Below are 18,931 nucleotides of genomic sequence, written 5' to 3' on the forward strand. Positions count from 1 at the left end.
GGCCGGGGCCTTTTTATATCTCTCCGCCCCCTCGACGCCGACGTGATGACCTCAGCGACCAAGCCACGCCCACTCGTCTCCTTACTCCTCCTCCTCCTCCTCTCGGCCCCCTCCCCCCGCCTAGGCTTGCAGCAGAAGGTCTCGCGGGGAGAACGCTCCGCATAAAGAGAGAAGGAAAGGCGGGGGGAGGGCAGAGGACTCCCAGAACTCCCGCGAGAACTGAGGTGAAGGGAGGGGGGACTCCTCCCGAATTACACTGTGTGAGCGAGACGGCTCGCGCTCAGTTGTCACTGCGAGGCTTCCCTATACAGTACAAAGTGGGTGGTGCTACTCCTCGCGCGAGATCTCCCTCCTTTCCCCCTTCACTTTCGTAAAATGGCTGTCGAGTCACTACTTCCCCTCCTCTCTCTCGTTTGTCGGAGATCTCGCGATGCTTCGGCTGAGGGCCGCTTGGCGCAGCGACAGTATGGGGGCCTCGCTCTTTTTAGGTCACGTGGTCATCTTGATCATCCCGCTCGCTCCCGCCGCCATTTTAAGTCGGTTGCGGCTGAGGCGGTTGAAGCGGCGCGGCCTTCTCGCTTCGAGGCGGGGGATGGAAAGGGGCTTTCTTGGGGCGCTGAAGCGGCAGGGCCGCCCCTTGTGTCTTGGGGTGGGGGAGGCCATTGTGTCACGACGGCGTGACTCGCCCCCGGCCCCTTATGTGACCTAAGGCCAGAGGAGGTCGCCTGGCAACGGAAGGCCCCTTCCCCCTCACAAAATGGAGGAACCGAGGGGCTTGGCGGGGGACCAGGTGTCCTCACCCCCGAGCACTGTAAAATGGGGGACGCTAGAAGCACTTACAGAGATGTCAACCTCTGCTTCATAGGCTCACAGAAAGAAAGAGGAGGACGTCGGGGCATTCCTCCTGGGCAGAAGGCTGGGGAGATGGAGGACGTGGCCTCAAAAAAGAGGACCTCGTTCGGCTGCTTTGGCCTGTTCTGCTGCACTAGGGTGGCTACCAGGCGCCCCGGCCTCCAGCGGAGGACAAGGCACCGCCAGATGAAAATGGAGGAAGATAAAAGAGAGAGAGAGAGAGAGAGGAAATGGAGGAGATGGCGCAGTGAAAGCCAGAAAGACACAGAAACATACATTCATGTTCAAAAGGGGGTCTGGAGTCCTTCCTGGACAAAAGGTGGGAATGTAGGGCGCCTCCTGGCCACCCTGCTTCCACCGAGGCCCTTTCACTCCTCCTCTCCCTTCGCCAGATACTCTTTTTGCCTGGCAAAGGACACAAAAAGGCCTCTCCTGCCTCTGCAGATGGAGAAAAGGGAGATCTGCATTCTGATTAGTAAGAGCAATAAAGGCAGGCACCTCTGAGTAGCTCCATAGCACACTCCCATTGGTCTGCTTTGCACTTCAAAAGGCCTGTGCCCCTGACCAGGCTTCAATTGGGATGGCTGCATGAAAAATGCCAGGACTCAGGTAACATTTCAGTACAAGGATGTATTTTCCAAATGACTTGTTTCAGTTGTGACTTCCGGCCTCCTCCCAAATACTTTCCTTGTTTTTCTAATTATCAGCTCTAAGACTATTTACCCGTCGTTTTGATCTCAACCCCACTTAGCCTCAGTTTGCTTTCCAATTAATTGTTCCACAGCAGAGCTTGCAAAATCATTTTACGCAGCTGTGAATATCCAGCTGCCATCAACCAAGACGCATTAGGAGGACGGAACAACATCAACAAGAATCCTAAAGCTACAAATAGCGAAACCCTATTAAAACAACACAGCCAATTTGGGGATTGATGAGGCATGTTGAGAAGTGTATTTATTCCCAGAAACGAAATCCAAATCCATCTGGAGCTTGGCCATGGGGCAATCAACCCGGTTTGCTTGACCCATGTGGAGTAGGAGGCAGCAGCTATGTCCATTCATGGAACTTACTAGTCTCTACAAAGCCTTCCTTAAGAACCACTTAAGTACAGCCAATTTATGTGGCCATGATTTCTCCCAATTGTTGATCCATAATGCAGTTTTCACACAACATTCAAAGTTAAGTCTTGAATTTTAATCTCAAAGTGCGTTAGGTAGACATTTCATAGCAACCATTGAGTTCTTACCTCTGCTGCAGTTCTCATATCCCTCACAGGAAAAAGCAGTAGAGAAAATGGCTGCCTTATTATTCTCTCTTAATAATGGCTCTGGGTTTCCATTGAAAGTGGCCACTTTCTTCTCCTACAACTCAAACTTCAAAACCATTTCCTGTCTAGTTAAGCTCTGGCCAAAGCACATTATGCAGTCCTTTCTAGAGGTCAAAACAACCAGGTTGATTTCAGTGTGATCAAGAACTGTGTTTCTGGTCCAAAACACACTGCAAAAACAATCCAGTTTGAGACTGCCTTAACTGCCCTGGCACACTTCTAGGGAATCCTGGGAATTGTAGTTTATGAGGGCACCAGAGCTCTCTGACAGAAGGCCAAATGTCTCACAAAACTAGCTCCCAGAATTCCCTAGCATTGAGCCGGGACAGTTAAAGCAGTCGCAGACTACATTTCTGCAGTGTGTTTTGGACCTCTCAGACTCAGCATTCCTAGTATCATAATGCTCTGTGGATCTGTCACAGAAATTAAATTTGAATCTTCAAAAGTGCAGTTATACGTACTTTTGTTCTGTGGCAGGTTTTTCTCTTGCTCTTTTCTATATATGGGAAAGAAAGCCCTTGTCTGCATTGGCACATCACTTTGTTATAGAATCCTTTATTCCAAGGAGATGCTTTAGGTTGGAATGCTTACTACTGAGCACAATTGTGACTTTGTCCTTGTGGAAGTTAAAAGTTGGGAGACAGCAGCCTTCAGATTATTCTTAACTCCTTAAAATGTTTCTTGCTGGTGAACTTTTCAATATATATTGCAAAGTTTCTTCAAAACAAACATAAGTGTTCTTCCTTTGAACTTAATCCGGGGGGTTTACTGAAAATGCATCTTTGCAACATCTGGAACTGTTTCCATAGACCTCTGTTATAGCCATACATACCTACCTATTAATTTCATAGAGCTGCACCATCTTATGTAGTGCAGTCCTATGCATGTTGTCTTGGAGACAGATGCTATGGAATACAGTTATGGTCCATATAGCCTTGTTCCTGAGATAATTGCCTAAGATTCTGCCTTAGGAGACATAGCAAAAAGTTCTGCCCATGCATAACTGTGCCACATCTCCCCTCCCCTTCTTTGCTGCTCCTCCACTGCCATTTAGTGACTGGGGCAAGGGAGATATCAAGAGAATGGTCTGCTATTTCCCAATGTGGGGGCAAAGCATGACAATGTCATCCTCCGGGACCTGCAGAGGATTTCCCAGTATGTCATGGTGGATGCCTTCGTTGGTCTGCATCTGACCATAAAGGCTGTTGACATTATGCACATATATTCAAAGGTGGAGCTTTGCTAATAATGTCCAGTTCATTTAAATGTGCAGACTTACACTGTTTTCACTCTGAAGTATGTTCTGCTGTGTTTAGCAGGGGTTACTTCTAAATAATTAGGCAGATGTGTATGCACAAGCGGGACACATGTCTAAGATACATAGGCTAATATATAGGGTTGAATGCCCCCTGAAGGACTGCGTGATCAGCGTGAAGATATTCATGGATTCATCTTTATTGCTGGAGACTCAGGTGAGTACAGTGGCTCATATGTCAGTTGCGGCTGTTCTTGAACATGGGCTTGTTATCTAGAGTGTTGAGATTGGACAGTTACAGTACACTGTGAGACTGCCTTTAAGGTTGTTCTGGAACCTTCAGTTGATGCACAGTGTTTCAGCTGGCTTCTGACTGGTACAGCTTACTGGCAGCACATAACACATATGCTGAAGGAACAGTACTGACTTCCTCTACTAGTGGTAGGTTTAAGGGTTAGTTATTAATTTCTAAAGCCTTAAACATCTTGGGATGTCGTTACCTGAGAAATCATCTTGTCCCTTATATATCTGAATTCACAAGGGTGCTACATGCTCCTGAGGGTTTCTCTACACTCATTCAGTGCAAGGTGTGCAGTGCTGTGGCTAACAATTGTTTTTAGACTAGTGTATTTCCATATTTTCATTTCAGTTAGGTCTCAGTGCTGTGTCTGATTGAATTACTATTGTGTGTGTGGTTGTACTCTGTATTTATCTAAATAAAACCCTCTTAAATCACTCAAACTTGGAGTCCTCCTCAGTTCTTACTGGTTTACAGAGGTGACAATGGTCCTAACGGTTACCTAGCCTCTTGTAAAGCTAATTTCTCCAACATTTAAAGAAACACTGACATACTTGATGGGGACCTCCCTAGTCCCCCTCCTTTCTGTGGGTAACATGGGGTTTCTGAAAGTTAAAGCCAACTAGACAACAATTAGCAACAAAACATTTTCTTCTATGTAAATGTCTCAATATACCTAAGCCTATGTAAGTCCCAGTGACCAAACTTAAATCCATTAACAGTTAACTGTGAAACTGCCAAAGTCCCAATGAGCAAACTATCATCTCTTTCACATACAACTAAAGGGATCTGTTTTATATGCGAAATAACTTCCACGTTCTACTTTTACACCATTAACACTTGTTCCCTTCCTGACCAGAGTCCTATTATTAGCTTTAACTAGTTAATTTATAAGGAACATTAATTTAACTAATGAAGCTTAACAAGTCACCATTGATTCATTGAGCCATCTTTGGAAAAGATTAATAGTAGAATGTAGACAACAATAATAAAAGATAGGTGTTTGTATTTTTGTTTCAGATATATTTGTTTGTAACATTTATATGCCTGCCTATGGTTCCAATGTTTAATGAATGGTAGGAATGTTATAAAATATATTGGAACTGTATTTTAAAGGCTTATCTAGTTAAATTTTGCCACAAGTTAGTATCATTCTGAACATATCAGTGTCTTTTGATTATGGACGCTATTCAGGGTTGGGTCTACTTATTTGGATGGGACACCATGAAGTGTACATCCTTACTGTAAGGTGAACCAAATTGCTGTAGGCATGATAGTCAATTTTGTATAATTGCTATGGGAGCAAAGGAAGCTGCCAGATAATGTGCCAGAGGGAAATTTTATAGATAGTGTGGGCTGCCAAAAACCCAAATGTGGATCCTAGAGCAAATCAAGCATGAGCTCTCCCTGGAAGCCAAAATGACTCAACTGAGGCTATCAGCCTGTGGGCATATCATGAACTGACAGGACTTATTAGAAAATATGATAATGTTTGGTAAAGAGGAACGTAATAGGGAAAAAAGGATGACTGTTTTACAGATGGTTAGATTCAATCAAGGAAGCCACAGCCTTGAATCTGCAAGATCTTAACAGGACTGTTAATAACATTTGTTTTTTGTTTTGTTTTGTTTGGAACTACCACATTCACAAGGTTGCCATAAGTGAAGCTGACAGCAGTTAACAATAATAATAATAATGTGTCAAGAAGAAAGCAGCAGGCTGACAGTGATCATTCGAAACCTCACTCATGTTTGGCAATACTGTTCCCTGGTTTTGGGCAGAAATCTCTTCCAGCTCTATGAGGTGATGTCAAGTGAACCTTAGGCCTTTTGTATGAAAAGTATGTGCTCTGCCACTGAACTATGGCCTTCCATTAGAAAGCCTGAACAAACCTTTCTGGGTCAACAGACAGTAATAATGATTGGGCTAGTGATAATGATTGGGGTGTGCATCAAAGGGATTACAGTATCTAGGAGGTAAAGCTGTAGAATGCTTGTTACTACAGTACTAGGAGCTACTGTTAGGAGTGGTAGGCAGTGTGGACTAAACAAATTAATTTCAGAACTTATTTTGTATCATTGGCAAAACAACTAATATGTACCAAAGTGACCTGTTTCACAAAACAAAATGAAACACGCTAGCTCATTTGGCTTTTTATAGCAAATAATTGCTTTGAAATTGACTCGTAAAACATTAAATAATCTATGCTGGATCCAATTCTGTAGATTCGGTATGAAAAGTTATGCTTTTATTTTGAACAGTTCTAAACATACAATCAGCTTAAAGTAATGTCTGTGCCTGATACTTGGCAATATCCTCAATATATTTTCTTTCTCCTTTCTTTATTTTTCTATGTTTTTGTTTGTTGTGTGACTCCAAGTCATTTCTGAATTATGGCAACTCTAAGACAAACCTATCACAGGGTTTTCCTGGCAAGATTTGTTCAGTGGGGAGTTGCCTTTGCCTTCGCATGTGGCTGAGAGCGTATGACTTGCCCAAGGTCACCCAGTAAGTTTGCATTCCTTGAGATTTGATTTGAACTCTGGCATCCATAGTTTTTTGCAGTTTTTTCGGGCTGTGTGGCCATGTTCTAGAAGAGTATATTCCTGACGTTTTGCCAGCATCTGTGACTGGTATCTTCAGAGAAAGATGCAGCTACAGATTCTGGCGAAACGTCAGGAATAAACTCTTCTAGAACATGGCCACACAGCCCAAAAAACACACAAAAAACGATTTGAACTCTGTTCTGCAGAGTCATAGTCCAACACTCAAACCACTACACCATCTCTCTCTCTTTCTCTCTCTCTCTCTATATATATATACACACACACACACACACACTATAATTTGATTAAATAATGGAGTTCCAAAGCCCCAAACATGAAAGCTCTCCATGTCATTCAATAACATTTCCATCACAGGTGGAGGAAACCCTCCTCCGCTGTCCTGAAAGCAGGGGTGGGCATCTGCCAGAGCATGTGTGGCTGCAATGGCCTTCCATGGAACTTTGAAGGGTTGTACAGGGAAACTAACAATTTTGGTGTCTCCACTCCAGATTTTCCCTGTACACATTATCTTTAGGTAATCGCAGCAGCTTGTATGGTTTCAGTAGCTTCTTTATGCCAGTGATACTCAATTGTATTTTTCTACTCCAGAAATCTCTTCTGACATTGAACATCATGTCACAGCATATCTCTCAGCTATCTCATCATGGATGTTTCATCGGCATCTAAAGCTCAACATGGCAAAGACAGAACTACTTATCTTTCCTCCAAAACCTTCTTTACAATATACATTCTGTCATGGCTAATAATGTTCCCATTCATCCTGTTAAGGAAGCACATAGTCTTGGCTTTATTTTTTATTCTTCTTTGTCCTTTGCTCCCCAGATTCAAGTCATGTCAATTTTTTCTTTATAACAGTGCCAAAATTAGATATTTTCTTTCTGTTTCCTCTGCTAAGACCTTAGTTCAGGGGTAGGCAACCTTTTGGAGCCGTGGGGTCCGGTTGGTGTCCCCCCGACAAGTCGGGGGGCCGAAGCCGGGGGGTGGAGCGTCCACCCTCCAGGGCGTGGCTGCATGCTGGGGGCGGAGCTTCCACCCTCCGGGGCGGAGCCACCCTCCAGGCGGAGCCACCCTCCAGGGCGGAACCATCTCCAGGGCGGAGCCTCTACCAAGCCCTGCAAGGAGGAGGAGACATGTGCCCGCCCTCTCCTCTCGGTGCCTTTCTGGACAAACACCCCCAATCTGCATTCCAAAACACACACAACAGCACAGTTGTGCATTTCACATGGCTTTACTTAACATGGCCTCTTGCATATTTCAGAGGCTTATTCCATAATCAAACCCCTTGGGTTAAACATTAGCATGGTTTAACATGGCTATGCATATTGAACATGTCAAGGTGGTTTCACCGTTCTTGGACCAAGTGTACTTCTCAGAAATGTGTACTTGGTTAAGGGACTTTGGTTTTTCTTCACTGCGCATGGGTTTGTAAATCACAGCAATTTACAATGGCCTTGCCTCAGAGGCTTTCTGATATCAATAAGTATCGCCATTAAAGAACAAAAACACACAGAAAAGGCACTTTGAAAGTCACACTCTCTTGGCTTCAGAAACAGCGTGCATGCCTCTCAAGCTGACTCATATCATTATCATTGCATCATCATCATCATTATCACCACCACACTATATTGTCAAAGCAAGGAGAACTTGTTAGCATTAAAAGCACACAAAACACACTTTGGAACGTCACACTCTCTAGCTTCTGAAAACAGTAGTTGACATGCTTCTCAAGCTGCATCATCATCATCATCACACTATCTTGTCAAATCAAGGGAGACTTGTTAGCATTAAAGCACACAAAAACCACTTTGCAAGTCACACTCTCTCAGCTTCTGAAACAGTAGTTGCATGCTTCTCAAGCTGCATCATCATCATCATCACACTATCATTGTCAAGCAAGGGAGACTTGTTAGATTAAGCACACAAAACACACTTTGCAGGTCACACTCTCTCAGCTTCTGAAACAGTAGTTGCATACTTCTCAAGCTGCTCATCATCATCACACTATTTGTCAAGCAAGGAGACGTGTTAGCATTAAAACACACAAAACACACTTTGCAAGTCACACTCTCTCGCTTCTGAAACAGTAGTGCATACTTCTCAAGCTGCATCATCATCATCATCACACTCATTGTCAAAGCAAGGGGACTTGTTAGCATTAAAAGCACAAAACAAACTTGCAAGGTCACACTCTCTTGGCTTCAGAAACAGTGCCTCCATGCCTCTCAAGTGGCTTTATCATCATTGTCATCTCATATCATTCCATCATCATCAACTCATCATTGTCAAGCCGGGACACTTGTTAGCAATTAAAAATAATGCAAAATAAAACAAAAAAAAACCCATCTGGCCTCTGGCCACTCACCACCTTCTCTTCCTCTCTCTTCGTCCTCCTCCTGCTCTTCCTCCTCCTGCTGCCCCCTCTTCCTCCTCCTGCTCTTCCCTGCGGGGAGGCGGGGAGGGCCGCGTGGGCGCTGGTGGAGCCCCGCGGGGAGGCCGTGCCAGCCCGCAGGGAGGCTGGGAAGGCCGCGCGGAGCCCCACGGGGAGGCGGGGAGGGCCACGGGAGCCCCGCGGGGAGGCGGGGAGGGCCCGCGGAGCCCGCGGGGAGGCGGGGAGGGCTGCGCGGAGCCCCGCGGGGAGGAGGGGAGGGCCGCGCGGAGCCCCGCGGGGAGGCGGGGAGGGCCGCGCGGGACCCCGCGGGGAGGCGGGGAGGGCCCGCGGAGCCCCGGGGAGGCAGGGAGGGCCCGCGCGGAGCCGGCGAGAGAAAGCAGGAAGAGCCTCCGCCGCCGCCATTTTGAAAAATAAATGGCGCCCAGAGCGGCGCGGAAACGGCCGGCAATCGTCGGCAATCGGCAGCAGGACGCCGACCCCTCCTTAGTTCATGCTTTGGTTTTCCCTCCTTGATTATTACAATCTTCTTTTGACAGGGCTCCCATTGTTTACCTTAGTCCTCTGGTTTCCATTCAACATTCTGCTGCTAAGATTTATCTTTTTGGTTCACATTTTGTCATGACCCCATTCTGGTATCTCTTCACGGCTACCCCTCCTTTTAAGATTCTTTAATCAAGCTTCTTTAACATTAAAACCTTACATAACCTAGTGCCCCCCAATCTTTTTAGCCCTTACTTCTTTTACCAGTCTGTTCAGTCTACGTTTCCAGGAGTCCTGGGCTTCTTACCCAGCCAAGGTTTCCTCTTTTTGACTTGGCTTTGTCCTTTCCTTGCTGCACCGTCACTCCTGGAATGCCTTCCTGAACATCGCGGACTGCCTCTTCTCTTATTGTTTAACGTCGAGTAAGACTTGCTGGTTTTCTAACATTTGGAACTTTATTTAATACTGTTTTTATAATTTTATCTTGATTTGCCTGTATTGGTTTTATACAATTTACTTTACCACAAATTTGTTATAATTACTGTATAGTTTTACTTTTATTATTCTTAGTTGTATGCCTTGGCAGGATTTAATTTTTGAATTGCTATGTAACCTATGGCACTGTACAATAATGATGATGATGAACCATCTCTATCCATTACAGCGCCATTATATTTAAATATCTCAGCTCACCCATGGTCCCTCCACCTGTACACTTGAAACCCAGAAGCCCAATATGTAGAAAAGTTGGTGGCTACCAGTAACAAGACTGTGAAGTCAATGTTGTCTAGATTTGTCTGGGCTTTCCCGGCTATGTGGCTGCATTCTGGAAGATTTATTCCTGATCTTTTGCCTGCCTCTGTAGCTGGCTTGTCAGAGGTGTGGCATAAGTGTGTTGGTATGGACAGGTTGCTTACCTGTAACAGTATTTCTTCGAGGTGGTCATCTGCGAATACATAAAATGGGTTCACTGCGCCTGCGCAGTGCTGCTCGGAACCTACTGGAATCACTTGCAGAGTTAACTCTGCAACATATTGAAACTTTTTGGCAGTAATCGCCCGCCCCCCGTTATAGGCCCTGCGCTTCCCACTCTTTTCCCCAGTTCCACAATTTTTCCGCCAAGCAGGAGATGGGGAGAGAATGTGAGCGGACACTGAGGGGACGGGACGGGTGGGATTTGTATATTCGCAGATGACTACTTGAAGAAATACTGTTACAGGTAAGCAACCTGTCTTCTTCTTTGTGGTCTCTGCGAATCATACAAATGGGTTTAGACTGACAGCTAAGGTATGCGGCGGAGGGATGTCCTGAGACCAAAGCTATGGTGAACCAAGGGTATATTTATTACAATAAAAACACCTTGAACCATAAAAGATCAGTCTTTTGTTCATGCACAGATCAAATAGCAATAACGTTGCTAAACCTGAGGAGGGAACAGGTCATGCAAGACGATCCCCAGAAACTTGTGCAAGCCAACATACAACAAATGTAAACAGTGCCAACTGTACAAGTGTAGTAAAACCACACATCAGTAGTGCAATCAATGCAACCCTGAACCAAACACAGCCCTCCCGAAAGCTGCGTCTCGGATGGCTCTGGTTTCCAACCTGTTAATGTTTTAATAAAGGTTAAAGTTGGGACCAGGACAGCAGCCTTACAGACTCTCCAAAGGAATCCCCGACAGGAATGCAGAGGATGCTGCCATTGACCTTGTGGAATGGGACCGACCCTGCCAGGGGAGGCTTGCCTAACAGTTCATAGCAGAGTGGATGGTACCAGCCACCCATTTGGAAAACTCTCGCGCAGACACAGGCAACCCTTTCTTTGGTTTCGAGTAGCATTGAAAAGTCTCTCGGACCACTGGAGGCAGCAGTTTGTCCAGGTAAAATGCCAGTGCTCTCCTGACATCAGAGAGTGCAGGCGTCGCTCCTCATCCGACGTCGGTTGGATGCTAGAGTGGGCAACACAATGTCCTGGCACATGTGGAAGCAGACACTACCTTAGGCAAGAAGGTAATGGTCGTCGGAGGACCACCTTGTCCTTGTGGAACTCAGAATGGCTGGTCCCTCCGTAAAGCACAGAGTTGCCCGCACGGTGGGCAGAGGTGATGGCCACAAGAAAAGCGGTTTTCCAAGTCAACATCCAAGTCGCTGTGGCCATCGGTTCGAAGAGCTTGGATTGGAGGGCGGACCGTCCGTCTCCAAGCTCCAAGCCGGCGTTGGCCTTGGTAACGACACAGGAGGATACAGGTTGGCACAACAACCTTCAGGACCCCTTACCAAGGGGTCCTTGAAGAAAGAAACCCTCCCCCCGAACTGGTATTTGGCACAAATGGCAGACAGGTAGCATTTGATGGATGTGAGGGACCGCCCTCCATCCAAAAGTGCCATCAAAAAACTCCAGCACCACTGGGTGGACACCTGTGCAGGAGACAACCCTTTTGTCAAGGAGAGGCAAAAATCTCCATTTCAGGGCATAAGACCGCTGGTGGAAGGTTTCCTCGCGGCCAGATCACCGTCCTCACTGCCTCGGCAGGGCAGTCAGGGCTGTATCCTCCAGGCTACCAGCGGCAGGTCTCGATGTCGGGTGGGAGGAATCCGTCCGTCCTGATCGACAGCAGGTCCGGGCGAGGATCGGACGGAGGAAGCCTCTCCTGGAGAGTGGAGAGGATGCAAACCACGGCTGTCTCGGCCACCCACGGGGTGATCAGGATCGCATGCGAGCGGTCGCTGTCATCTTGGACACCACTCTGATGATGAGAGGGAACGGAGGGAAGGCGTAGAGGAGCTCCCCCGTCCAGAGGAAAGCGAATGCGTCTCCGAGGGATCCGTCCATTCGCTTCCTGGAGCAGAACCGGGGACAGTGGCTGTTCCACCTGGTTGCGAAGAGGTCGATCCGGGGAGTTCCCCACCGATCCAAGGGTCGCTGACCGTCTCGGGATGGCCTCCACTCGTGGGCACACCGAGGAGATCTGCTGAGGCGATTGCCAGCTCGTTTTCCTCCCCGGGAAGGTGAATCGCCTGGAGGGGCACGGCCTCTGGATGCACCAGTCCCAGATGCGGAGGCGTGAGGCCGAGCAGGGTCCTGGATCTGGTACCACCTTGTTTGTTGATGTAGTACATCACTGGTGGTATTGTCTGTCCTCAGGAGGACCACCCTTCCTGAGACCGCGAACTCGACGCCCCTCAATGCCTTTCCACTGCGAGCAGTCTCCAGCGCTGATGTGGAGAAAGCTTGTCTTGTGCGGACCACCTGTCCTTGACGACGAGGCGAGCAGGTGGGCGCCCCATCCCTCCAGGATGATCTGTTTTCAGAGTCCGTTTGTGCCTGGGGCTGATGGAAAGGCATCCCGGTGAGCGTTGGAGCTGTCTCGCCACCATCTGAGGAAGCGGCCACCGGTCTCGGTACCGTGAGCCACCTTGAGGAGGATCCTCCAACGGGGAGAGACGACGGAGGAACCAGGATTGGAGCGGCCAAAGACGAAGTCTTGCCCAGGGGGTGACAAATGTCGTCGATGCCATGTGGCCCAGGGCGACTTGGACGTCTCTGGCTCTCACCCTTCTGTGGGAGATGCACGGCCTGAGGGACGTTGTCAGAGCCTGAAACCGATCGGAGGGAGGAAGGCTAAGCAGTTTTCGGAGTCGAGGTAGGCCCGATGAAATTGACCTCTGGTCGGTTTGTTGAAGTGGGACTTTTCCCTGTTGACGACAGCCCGAGGAGTCCAAGAGGCGCAAGGCGAAGGAGACTGCCTCTGCAGCTCGCTTGGGTTCGGCTGCAAGCCAGTCGTCCAGGTAGGGAAAGACCATGAAAGCCTTCTGGTGAAGGTATATGCCACCACCGGTGCATGCACTTTGTGAAGACTCGTGGAGCCGTGGCCAAGCCGGAAGGAAGCACTGTTTAGTGGTACGCGGTGGAGCCGAACAGCGAAGGCGAGGAATCTCCGGTGGACTTGATCCCGATGTGGAAGTAGGCGTCCTTCAGGTTACGGTCGCAAACACAGGCCTGGTTGGAGCAGAGGCAGAATGGAAGCCAAGGTTACCATTCGAAAGCGACGGTAGTCAAGGAACAAGTTCAATTGTCTCAAGTCCAGGATGGGCCTGATGCCCCCATCCGCTTTCGGTACCGTGAAGTACCTGGAGAAAAAGGCCGAGGACATTGGTCGGGCGGCAAAGGGGAGAATTGCCCCTTTACCAACAAGCGCGCACTTCGTGAGAAGGGTGTCCGAGGTGGACATGAAGGCTCCAGTTGGAGGGAGCTCTTGGAACTCGAGTGCATAACCCCTAAGGACATGTTGAGAACCCACGAGTCCGATGTTATAGAGGCCCAGGTGTTAACAAAGGGCCTCAAAATGTCCAAAAAGAAGAGGGGTGAAGGAGAGACGAAGCGGCTGCGTCCCTTCAGGCTCTCTTCTTCCCCTGGTCGTGTCTGCCGGCGGGACTTGCGTACCGAGGCGGGAAGTTGCGACGGCCAGAGGAGGAGGAAGACTGCGAGGGGAAGCAGTGTCTCTGGGAGCCCTGTTGCTGGGATCGCCATCCCGGAGAGGTCCCCTGTGACTGACCTTGCGGCTGCTATGGGCGCTGACGCTTCCGGAACGGAGAGGCCGGGCCGAAGACATGCCATGCTTCTTCGCCGCCGCCTTATCCTGAACTTGCGGTTCAGGCGGTCGTCGGTTCCGGCGTGGAAGCCCGGTCCCGTCGAGCGGCATGTCCTCGTGCCGCCCTGACCGTGGGGTTGAGGTCGGAGGCTCAACCAGGCGTGGTGTCGAAGTGCCATGATGCTGACATGGCCCTCCCGAAAATCCGCCATATTCTGGAAGTGGTGTGATGAGCCAACTCCAATGGAATGGGCCTCGTCCCTGATCTCCACCAGCTGCCTCTGGATTGTCATCTTGGGACGTCCGGGACGAGGGGGGAGATCCGTTCCATAGTAGTCTGGATGTACGCCCATGCAGGCGGTGTAGTTGGCAGCTTGACCCCAAGGGCCGATGCCGAGTAGCCTTCTTGGCCATGTCGTCCACCTTTTTACCTCCCGGTCGACAGGGAGGTCGCTGCTTTGGGACGAAGCTGTGTTGGGCTCCCTCCACGATGGCAGAGTTCAGCTGGGGTGGTCGGCAACCAAGGGCAACTCGCCGCCGGCGACCCTATAGACGACTCTACGTGTGGAGGGCGCCGACAGGGTGGGGAGAGTCCCAGGACCTCTTGACGATGGTCTGGAGCGACGGAAGGAGAGGCAGGCAAGGTGGAGTAGGCACTTGACCGTGCACCCGATGCTCAACCGGGTCCTCAGTCGTCTTCCGCAGAAGCGAGACGATATCGAGGGCCCTCGCCATCTCACGACGTGTTCTGAAGGACCAGGACCATCGTCCGATGGGGAAGACGGCTATGGGTTGTGCATCTCTGGGGAGAGGTGGGGTCCGAGAGGACATCCTCGTCCGAGGTGCCTCAGAAGGAAGCAGTGGCCCATGTCGGAGTCCAGGTCAGAGGAGAGGGGGGTCCGTACTCTAACCTGGGATCTCGGCGGTTGGGCAAGGTCTGTGAAGATCAGGAGCGCCTGCGTGTTGTGGAGACTGCGACCTCTCGTATACCGACACGGTCGGGACCGACCTGGACGGGGTGGCCCTGCCATCTACGGATGGGGGTTCAGCCTGGTGAACTCTTCATGCTCTTGTCCTCGCACCGATACGTAATACCGGCCATTGCGTGTCGAAGAAGAGATCAGGTATTCTTGCCGCCGCGGCTGGCTTGGACTTCCTCGTCGTCGGTTGCCGGATGGGAGGGGACCGGTGCTCTGGGGAGCGAGGAAGAACGTGTGTCGTCCGCTCCCGTGGACAAAGTCCATGGTGGTAGAGGCAGTGGGTGTCCGGTACCGGGGTCCGCCGATCTACCGCGCCGGCTCCGGGTCCCGAAGAGCTGCTGAAGCGGAGCGCGGGCCTGTTTTGGACGGGGAGGGGAGGCTTCTTCTCCTTCGCCTTCGGGTGGTCGGTGGTAGGTCGGTCTTTAGAAGGCTTTGGACTTCTTCGGGCAGGATCACGACCCGACTTGTCCTGGTGCCTCTTCTTCCCAGGCTTTGGGACCTCTTCTGCCGGGGGAAGAATGGTTGTCCGGGGGTCCAGGAGGACAGCAGCGCTGCCGACGACGAAGGCCTTGGGGACTTTGCCCCTTCTACAGGCCCAGCCAGCTCCTTTGGCTTCGGAGCATGGCGCGATGCTGGATGCCTTGGGAGGATGAAGGCGAGCGAGGCGTGGTGACCTCCGGCTGGTAGCCTTCTTCGGACGCGAGAGCCCTCCGATTTCCCGCCGTTTGGATGGTCGGCCCGGTACCCTCAGTCCCCGACGACTTGTGGGGGCACTTGGAGGTTGTGCGGTGGCACTGGGCGGTTTGGAGCCCCGGGCCACATGGAGGTGGTGGAAGGAGTCCCGGCCGGGACACACCACCACGCTGGGAGCGGCAGTTCTCCCAGATCCGACACTGGACACCATGGCCGAGAAGATGAGGCGGGGGGCGCCGAAGGCGGGACAGAAGATGCCGCGAGCTCCCCTCTTGCACCTTCCCCAGGGCAATCGCCGAAGTGAGCCGGGACTCACGGTTTTCGGGCCTGGGACTAGAGGGATCTGCAGAGCAGGCAGGCCTTGGTGTCTGGTTCTTGCCCAGGCACGCAGGCAGGAGGAGTGCGGGTCTTGAACGGGCACCTTTGCCCCGCAAATGTCGCACTTCTTGAAGGTGCAGGCATTTCCAAGGTCGACAAAGCCAAAGGGAAATCCGAAAACGAGGTCAACAGTCCGAAAGTCCGAAGTTACCAGGGGGGGAGACAAAGAGTGGTCAAATACAGTCCGAGGTCAAAAGCGAAAGTGATTCCAAGCAAGCGAAGCAAGCGAAAGTTTCCCTGAAGCAGCTAGCGCAGCGGAAAAAAAGGAACGGGGAAAAGAGCGGGAGGGAGGGGGCCTTATAACGGGTGGGCGGTAGTTACCGCCAAAAAGTTTCAATATGTTGCAGAGTTAAATCTGCCCAGTGATTCCAGTAGGTTCCGAGCAGCACTGCGCAGGCGCAGTGAAACCCCATTTTATGATTCGGAGACCACGAAGAAGAAATATACTTGTGTGATCCTTGGTTGGGAGGAAGTGATTTGCATGTTAATCTGTGTTTTGGTCTGTTGTTGAATGGCAAGGCCATTAACATGTAAATACCAACCAAGGATCACACAAATATATATACCCCCACACTTCTATGGCAATAATCATCTTTGGCAATACTTATCTCATGATGCCATCTCCATTGCATCACTGCCTTGCTGTCCAAGTGCGGATAGAGTGCATGTTATAATTGTCAGGAAAACCCATCAACCAGCCCCAAAACTGTCCCATTAGTCCTTAGGTTCTTCAGTGGTTTTTCTGTCACTGGGCAATCGTGATGGTGTCAGTGTCTCTCCCACAGTCTTGTGCCATCCGGCTTTTTATAAAGTTTTAGATGAGCTTTTAATGCTGTGCAGTTTTGTGATTTTTGTAGTCTTTTGAAGAATTTTTACTGTTTTTAACTTTATCAATTGCTTTATTTTGTTTTAAATACTGTTTTTTACATTTATATTGAAGTTTGTAGATAGTTCTTTTTCAATCTGTATTGTTTTTAAATATGTTCTAAGGCACCTTGAGTCCCATTATTGGGGAAAGGGTGGGATAGAAATGAAAATAAGAAAGATTACGATGATAATATAATGTAAATTTTTAAAATTATGTTAGATAAATGTATATTTTCTTTTTAAATGTATCCAGCTGAGAGGAGTAATGTATTTTATTTTATAAGCTCTTTAAATACAAATAGGAAAAAGTTATAAAATAAAATGAAGAACTTTATTATAAATGCACTGTGCAGGTATCAGCATAGATAACACAGAAGAATTCTATCCTCTCTTTTGGGCAATTTATTCAAGGCCTGATACAATCTCAAGCTTGCATCATGTAGTGATTGAAAAAGCAATTTTAAGCAGGAAAACAGTTCTTCAAAAGGATTGTGGGATCCTTCAGAACTGTGCTCAAGAGCACTATAGTGTAATTTTTTGCTACATGGATAGTTAGGGGAGTATGGAATAAAACAAAGCATATCCAGTGGTGTGATGGTAATGTTGACGGGCAGACCTTCTTCACGACAGTCCACATAGCCATACCCCAAGAAATGGCCAAAAATGGAGGCATGTCCATGATACAGGTTTTGTTGATCTGTATCACCAAAAATGTTCTAGCAATTTTCCTCTTCTCCAGGACCAGGTTTCATAAAACAAATGGGTCTGAATTGCCCATTTGAAACCCAAACAACCTAAGCCAAAACAAATTGCATTAACACAGGAATTGCTCGCAATAATGTTGCTGAGAAAACCAGTTTCGTCCCATCTACTGTGAGCTGAGGACCAAGAATCACTGTCCCTGTTAATGAAAAGTCCTTGCACTTCCAGTGTGCAAATCCCAGCTCTGCTATACCACTGTATAGTATTCCATCAATGAAAAATAGTAAAGGAAATGAATGACCAAAGAAATTTGGGGTAGAGAAATTGGCAGTTTTTCCTTCCCCTGAGAAAATGATTATGAAATATTTTCTTTTAGAATGATGGGCAAAGTATTTAAGACAAGGTGTTCATATATGTTTCCTCTCCCAACATTATATTGCAGGAAGACTTAGGGGAAGGCAGTGGCAAACCACTGAACAAATCTTGCCAAGGAAACCTCATGATAAGTCAGCCATATGTCAGAAACAACTTGATGGCACATAACAACAACAACTATGGGCCTTATCACAAGTGAAACAGGAGCTCCAATTCGAAGCGAGGGGGAGCAGAGTCACTTTGGATCCAAGGCAATTCACATGATGAGGAATGAAATTGTGGTCTCTACTTGGGCAAAATAATTTTTTATATTTTACTAATTGGTGTGTTTTTCTGTTTTTATTGTGAGGTCCCCCCCCCCTTAATAAACTAGCCAGACCAAAGAGGTTCCTTATCCTTTGGTACCTTGTAGCTTCATTTCTAACAAAAAATAATTTTTTTGAAAAGGAAATTAAAGTTTAAAAAATGTTTCAATAAACTGTACTTGTTATCAGTGATGACACTTTAATGCCAAACAAAAAGTTTACATCTATACATTTTCTGTTCTTAAAGTAACAAAATAACTTTCAATCCGCAGAGTGCTGTTATCTAATTTTTCAATTTTTGCAAATTTTTCAAATTTTATTACACCCTGGAAAAATGTTTTTCCCCATGACTTCAAAGGCCTGAAACTCATGGGCCAAAATAAGGCATCTTCCGGTTGCTTTGGGAGCATGGTGTTTACATGGTGCACACTCCCAGAGGCTGGAAGCTGCTCTGATGCTCCACTAAGGGGAGGAAAGCCAGACCTTTAAGGAGCGGAAATAATCAGCTCCTGCTGGCAGCCAGCTTGGGACTACAATGGTGGCCCATGGTCATCACGGTCCCGGCACAATCACAGGAGGCTGCTCCTTCTGGGCCGTGTGCTTTGGCCCAAAATATCCAAACATTTTATATCTCTAGCACCTACCAAGATCATGGGAATGTTTCCTGCAAACTCTACTGCAATTTTTGGGTTCACTACATTCCACTATAATTGTAATGTGTAAATTGTACGCACATTATTTTGTATTCAAAGACATAGCCATGTTAGTCTTTGTTAGCATAAAAAGCTATAAAGAGACCCTGTAGCACCTTTGGGAATGAATGAATGAAAGACTTTTCTAGTATAAGCTTCTGGGGTCCAGTTCACATC

This window comes from Sceloporus undulatus, chromosome 3 (genome assembly GCF_019175285.1).
Source record: "Sceloporus undulatus isolate JIND9_A2432 ecotype Alabama chromosome 3, SceUnd_v1.1, whole genome shotgun sequence".
NCBI lineage: Eukaryota > Metazoa > Chordata > Lepidosauria > Squamata > Phrynosomatidae > Sceloporus > Sceloporus undulatus.